The sequence below is a fragment of the Triticum urartu genome, chromosome 3 (assembly GCF_003073215.2).
Source record: "Triticum urartu cultivar G1812 chromosome 3, Tu2.1, whole genome shotgun sequence".
NCBI lineage: Eukaryota > Viridiplantae > Streptophyta > Magnoliopsida > Poales > Poaceae > Triticum > Triticum urartu.
The window spans coordinates 413,399,719-413,406,815 of record NC_053024.1 but is presented as its reverse complement, the minus strand read 5'-3'; positions in this window follow the sequence as shown (position 1 = coordinate 413,406,815).

Here is a 7,097-nt window from a genome sequence, read left to right as displayed (position 1 = left end):
CGCGGCAACGTGCGGGGACTCATCTAGTAATATTTAGGAACAGAGGGAGTACTATGTAAAGAGTTAGGTGTCGCACGGTGATAGTGTGAGGTGGGCCATGTAATCACTGAGCCTGTGTGTTTTCACTGCTCTTGCACACCTCCGCTGTAAGAATGGAGAAAATTGTAATCTAGTAGTAGTACCTCCTTTCGCCGAAAGCATGGGACATCCAGCAGTCCTACCACCTCAGCAATAAATACCAATGAGCCGTCAAATCACATAGACCCAGTAGTAAGTTGGACGGACGAAACAACCATCACTCTTGCGCCAGTAAGAGGTCGCGTCCGCTCTACCCGAGCATGAATTCGGCACCGATTCTTTCATGCGGCGCTGCCTGTTTCGGGTGGGAAGCGCGCGCGGGTGATGGAGGGGCTTTGGGTGGGCCAGGCTGGTCAGGAGCGGGCATGGAAGTTGTCCGCATGTCCCTACCGGACACACGGGGAAATGAGAGGATGCACCGACTCTCGCGGCTAAAATCGTACACTACACAACATCTCTGTGTAGGAGTAGGTCGATCTGTCGCTCTCTCTAATACACACATGTTGTTAAACACACACACACACACGCACACACGCACGCACCTTGGTCCCGTTGCACCTTCTAACGTGACTTATTACACCTAGACAGAGGGAGTAGTAATTATTTGAGATACGGTGGCACACTGACTTAAGTCGAATACAAGTGCCCAAAATTTTGTGTGCATGTTATAATAAGGATTCACTTAAAATAGTACGTGAGCGAACAGAGGGATCAACTGGACAGTGTTCCCGAGCAGTAGCGAGATGTGTGAGGTAAGATACACCGCTGGCGCTTTTAATTTTTCTTATTAATTTGTTTGTTTCACCCTCTGACTGGTGGGACCCAACGTACTATGTGGAGAGAGGTAAGGTGACTAAGGCTGCATTATTTCTGCACCAATGTGGATAGTCTTACCACCAAAGCCACATGACACGATTATAATTGAAATCCCAATGACTCCCACACACAAAAAAACACGACATTCTTGTCACACGAATGCATGAATGTATAAAAGGTTATTTCCCTCTCGTTGAACATAACGGGAGGGTCGTGTAGCTGGTTAGCCTATTCGCTCATCAAACTTGAGGTCTCGGGTTCGATAACTACACTTGAGCATAATTTGTGCCAGGAGGATTCTTTGACTGGTCAAAATGTTTTCTAGGGCATGCTTCACACTCTCTCTCCAGTATGTATATACACGCTGGAGCCTCAGCGCTTGTAGTTGCTCTCTTCACACTCTCTCGCCCTCTCCCACTGGAGCCTCAGCACTTGTAGTTGCTCTATTCACACTCTCTCGCCCTCTCCAGATCTAAACAAGACTTCGTTGGCCTCTCTCTCCCCTCAGTGCTGCTCAAAGAGCCGACAGGATCCGTCCGCCGGGAAGGGAAGGAGGCTTAACGCTGTCGCCGTCGGCGAGGGACTACCAGCACAGCTATTCACTTTCCACCCAGCGGTGGCGCGGGAGGGCCTCCGACCCCTTCTTCGCCGCCGTCCTGTCGCCCACCGAACCACGCCCCAAGAACCTTAAGGTATAATTTACTTACTCCACATGCATTGCTCTAGCTCCATGTATACCATGAATCTAGGACGTGGTTCAAAGAGGAAATGAAGGGGGAAAGTTGTATAGCATGAATCTAGGACGTGGTTCAAAGAGGAAAGGAATGGGGGAAAGTAGTGGGGAAAGTTGTATCGCATAAATCTAGGACGTGGTTCAAAGAGGAAAGGAAGGGGCGAAAGTACTAGTTCAAAAAGGAAAGGAAGGGACAAGGCTGTAGAGTTTGAGCAGGACTAGATTTGCTGCGCTCACATAGGGAAATGTGTCTAAAGATAACAAAACTAGGACCTACACAAATATGCTCCTTGGTTGTTTGTTCTTTGTTGCAACAGACTGTGCATGACCACAGTGCATCGTTAGATGCACATGGTGCTGGTGCATCCACTGTCCCGTGCAACTCATTAGCTGTTGTTAATCTAAGGCCCTGTTTGGTTAAAAACTCCCTAGTCCCTACCTGCTTGGTTCCAGGGACTAAACATGGACTAGAGGTTATTAAATGACATGCTAAAAGACCATGTTACCCCTAGTAATGAACTAATAGGGACAAGGTGCGATGCGTGGCAGGGGCAACTGTTGGAAAAAGTCCCAAAAAGACTCCCTCGGTGTCTTCTTTCTTTAGTCCCAAATGCCCACTTTTAGTCCCTAAAAGTCCCTCCTGTTTGGTTTAGATGGGACTGACACGGAGTTTTTTTAGTCCCTACACCAAAATGTTCCTGTAAACAAACACCCTCTAATAATGTCACTGAAAATTGATGCAATGCCACAGTTAAAAGCAAATTACATGTTTAACGAATTTTATTGTTAATATAATCTCTATGTTAATATTAATCAATGCCACCGTTTGAGAAATGCTACAGTCTTACTTTCTTTCCCATTTAGATAAGGTAGATGCTTCTTTTTGTTGGCTTCTGTGTCATCCACCGTTATTGATCACTAATTTTTTTCCTTTGCACCTCTGTGTAAACAGGGTTATCTACTTCACCTCGTTGCCATTGTGACCTTTTGTTGCATTGCACAAAACACTTTTGTTTTAAGAGTGTTTTGTGCAGTTCAACCAAAATGTCACACTGACAACGTTGCTTGATTGCTTGATCTTAGTGGAACTGCACAAGAGGAGATCTTACTTCCTATCCGTTAAGGCGAATTTGGTTCAGATCTTCTTCTTGTGAGTTGTTTGAATTCCGCATCATGAGAGGTCAGTACTAGCCTTCTTTCACATGATTCTGCAGTGTGCTTTCATATGTTGTGCTACTTGTACGATAATGTTGCTTGATTTTAGTGAACTGCACAAATGGAGACAAGACTTCCAATCTGTATGTGCACCATAATATCCCATTGAGGTAAGATAAGGATATTTCACAACTGTTGGCCTGTATTTTGCCACTTTCATCAGAAAATTAAGTTTAGTACTATACTTGTGCTCCCTAATTGACATGCCAAATCTTACATTGAAGGCGAAGCCTGTTTGTTATTTAACCAAGTGATGAAGGGGAAGAACAAGCGGAAGAAAAACAAAAATCAACTCTCGGTGCTGTAATGAAGCACTGGAACTGTGATGACACAAGTAATGATATAGTTTTGCATCTTAATTTATTACTATGGCTGGAATGAGCAATTGTTTTGCCACTGATTTGATGCCACTCTTAATGTAATATGTAATTATCTCTACTTGTGCAAAAAGGGATCTTCTTTGAAGATACCATATATTTTAGTGGAACTGCACAAGAAGATGTTGGAAACATTAAACTAATCGAGGAGTATATAGTAAGCATGGCCACCACCGTTGATAGCAACAGATGGTTCCAGAGAAGTGCTTCATCTATATGCTCTACACAATAAGCCTCCTGACAAAGGTTGGTACTCTCCCACTGATTTCATCCATATGATTGAGCTTTGTCATCTCTATTGGTGTTGTGCTACTGTTTATATACTGTCATGAAAAAGTGGTATTGTCCTTGAGAAGTGCTTCATCTGTGTTGTTTTAAATATTTCCTTTCCTTTTTTCAAGCAAACAGGGATGCTAGCATTTAGTAGTCCTCTTGTCTTTGCACAACAGGATCATCTTCCTCTGAAGAAGAATATGGAGTACGTGAAGTGACTAGTTCCGATTATGCCAGGATGAAGAAGCACTGACTATATTCTCATCAGAAGGAGCAGTTGAAGGATGGTTACATTACTCCCCACAAGACCAAACTAACTTCAGCTCATAAGGACTGACAAATCTCCATTTTTTTGCTGTGATGCGCAAGTACAATGTTGTTCTAGGATTCTTTCTGGTGAGTTCCATTTTTCTAAAAGTGTGCTCTACATGGACCACGTATGTGCCTGTTGAAACTGTCAATTCATAGTACAGTTTGCTTTATACTAATCACTTTTTTGTATTTGTGCAAACAGGGGTGCTCAGCTTGATTTCAAAGAGAACTGCACAAAATATTCATGAATACATCGAATCATTCATTTCCACCACAAGAAAGGAGGTGCCAATAAGTTCAAGGCATTGCAACATATAAGGGTGAAATCATACAAGCTACGCGCGAATTTGGTTGATTTTGGTGGAACTGCACGAAAAGAACAGCTGGTTTATTTAGCACGAGGTGCCATGTCAATGTCCGAACTGATGAAAAACCCTGCCCATTCCACAATCGTAGGCATTTGATATTTTGGAATGGGACAACCTTGTCAAATTTTGCTCATTGATTTTAGCAAGACATGCATTTGATATTTTCGAATGGGACGCCCTTTGTTGTCAGCAACATCGATCAATTTTTTCTTTATTCTTTAGTTGTGAAGTAAATATTGCCTCTGACATGTGAGTCGCTGAGATGCATAATCATCGATTGTTTTGAATGTTCTCTATGAATTGCCAGGCCTGTGTGTTTGATTGCAATGTACAGAAACGCTAAAAAGCTGCTCAAACTCTTTGTACTCCTTTTGTTCCTTTTTCCTTCGCACATTGTGAAAGTGCATACATTTTGTATAAGATTGGTCAAAGTAGAGATACTTTGACTGCAGACAAAACTTGTATGCAGACTAGAAAGGACCGGAGGGAGTACATGTGAAACTGCTGCAAACGAGGTGATCACCCTGGGAATAATGCTAGTATGTATGGTTTTGCATGTTCATCCAATGCCACTAATACAGGAATTCGAACTAATCGAAATAAATTCATTCATACATGGTTGGATTTCATATAAACATGCCAGATTTCATTACATTTCATACATTCTTCAACTAAAAAGGAGTGCGCTGGAGGTATAATTAATTAACCAAAGCTACCCACCTGTGTCCCGCTGAGCCGAACAGAAGCTTCAGTGACTTAACTGCAGGTGCAGTTGCGTAACTGACATGTGGCCTGTTGGGCCGACGTGTCAGACAACCAACTGCACCAGCAATTAAGTAGAAGCAGCGTTCTTCTCCAGCGCAGCTCTCCGACTCCACATCGCTGCCAAGAAGCTAACCGGCCGTTAATGGTCAACCCGCCTAGCTTGGCGTCAACCGAAGGGTAGCAGCGGTGGCCTTACTTGGACCCGAGCGACAGCGACCTACCATGTTCTACTCTTCCTCGTTTTCTGTGTGGCGCGGCCTCGTTGGCAGCGGGGCGGGGCCTCGGCGGAGCCGGCAATGTCCTCTGTCTCGTTGCCGGCGGGCGGCGCCTCAGCGGAGCGGTGGAAATCCTCCCCACGTTGCCGGCAGGGTGGGGCCTCGGCTGAGCCGGTGATGTCCTCTGCCTCGTTGTTGGCGGGGCGGGGCCTCGGCACAGCCGGCGGTGTCCTCTGCCTCGTTGTTGGCGCCGCGGGGCCTCGGCGGAGCAGGGCCTCGTCGACGCCAGCGAACGGGGACTCGTCGGAGCCGGCATTGTCCTCTGGCTTGTCCTCGGTCTCGCCAAACAGCGCCTCACCCGCTTCATCGCCCTCTTTGCTAGCCTCTTTGTAGGCGGCCGCAGCATCCGCCACCCACATGCGGTACCGACAGCGCTCGAGGCGGCCCTTGCGGAAGGAGCGGTACGAGTCGAGCAGCGCCTCCTGCTCCGCCCGCTCTGCGGCGATCTGCTCCTCCGCCTGTAGGTGCTCCTGGAGGAGATGGTGGTCGTAGGCGGCGTTGTCCTGCGCCTCCCTGAACTGCTCCTCACGCATTTGCCTCACCCTGTCCATATATTGGGCACGGGCCTCGCCGATGGTCATGGTGCAATGCACCGGTGAGGATGGCACGGAGGAGGGGGTTGGCGCCGGATCGTCGACTACCATGTTCTCCATTGGGATGTTGTCGTCCTCCGGCTGCCTGCCGGCTAGCCGGTCGGCAGCAATGGCTGCCATCTCCTTGTGGTCCGTCGTCCGCCCGTCCCGAAGAGCGCTGGAGTGCGAGGAAGCCATGGTGGGCAGTTGTGGTGTGGATATGAGAAAGGGAACGGATGCGGATGACTGCGGCTATGGCCGGCGCAACAGTTTATATAGCAATGGTGGGTGGGCGGAGGGGCAAACATGTGGCGCCGGAGTAGCCGCCTCGGCAACCGAGTATCATTAATGTGGGCGACAGATGGACGGACGGACGGCACTTGTGTTGTTTGAAGGCGGAGCAATCACCTGCACCGGGAAGCGGGGCAGGCAGCGATGACTGTTTCGGGCGAAAAGCGCACGCAGGCGAGGAGATGACTTTACTTGGAGAGGATAACAATGGGGACCCACCAGGTCCATAGCCTCACGTACGCAAGTGCCTCCTTATTATATATATATAACTATAATTTATTTTGCTTCCTCCTGGTTTCCTGACATCACGGTCCCACACCATAGTCAACCTATGTAGTAGTCAATAAACGAGAGAATTGCACAAGAAGCGGCCGACAGCTGGGACCAAGCAGCTCGAGCAGTATTTGTGTTTTTGAGGTGTGAGCACTGCAGAGTTTTTCGATGTTTAGCCCAGATATTAATTTTTCTCCTCTGAACAACAACGAAAACATCGCTGCAGGTATTAACTGGGCGGGCTGTGGCCCGTCTAGCCCAGGCCAGATATCCAGCCTAGATATTAAATTTTTTCAAGCTGAAAATGGCTAGCCGAGCTATACTTTTTTTAGGAATACCCAGGCAAGGTCAAATTGTTATTCTCCGCCCCGTTGGGCTGCAAATCTTTCCTAGGAGGGATGCATTAGGCTTAACAAGAAAATGGGCTTTAAGAAATAATAATGGGATGTAATTATAAAAACTGGGCAGTAACTATAAAAAGTGCACCAAACACGTGATTACTTTATAAAATACTATTTTTGGATATTGAAAATTTTAATTTCATTAATTGTTGCGAGCGCAATGTTTCATTGGATTTTTACGTAATATAAATTTATATTGAAATTGTATTTAATCTGACTAGAAATTTCGGGATAAAAATATTTCGGATCCCATCAAAATGTGGGAAATTTTATTGAATTCTGTTTTGAACGGTTGGTTGAAATGGGCTATACTTTTAACAAACTGTAAATGGGCTGTAGTAAATTCCA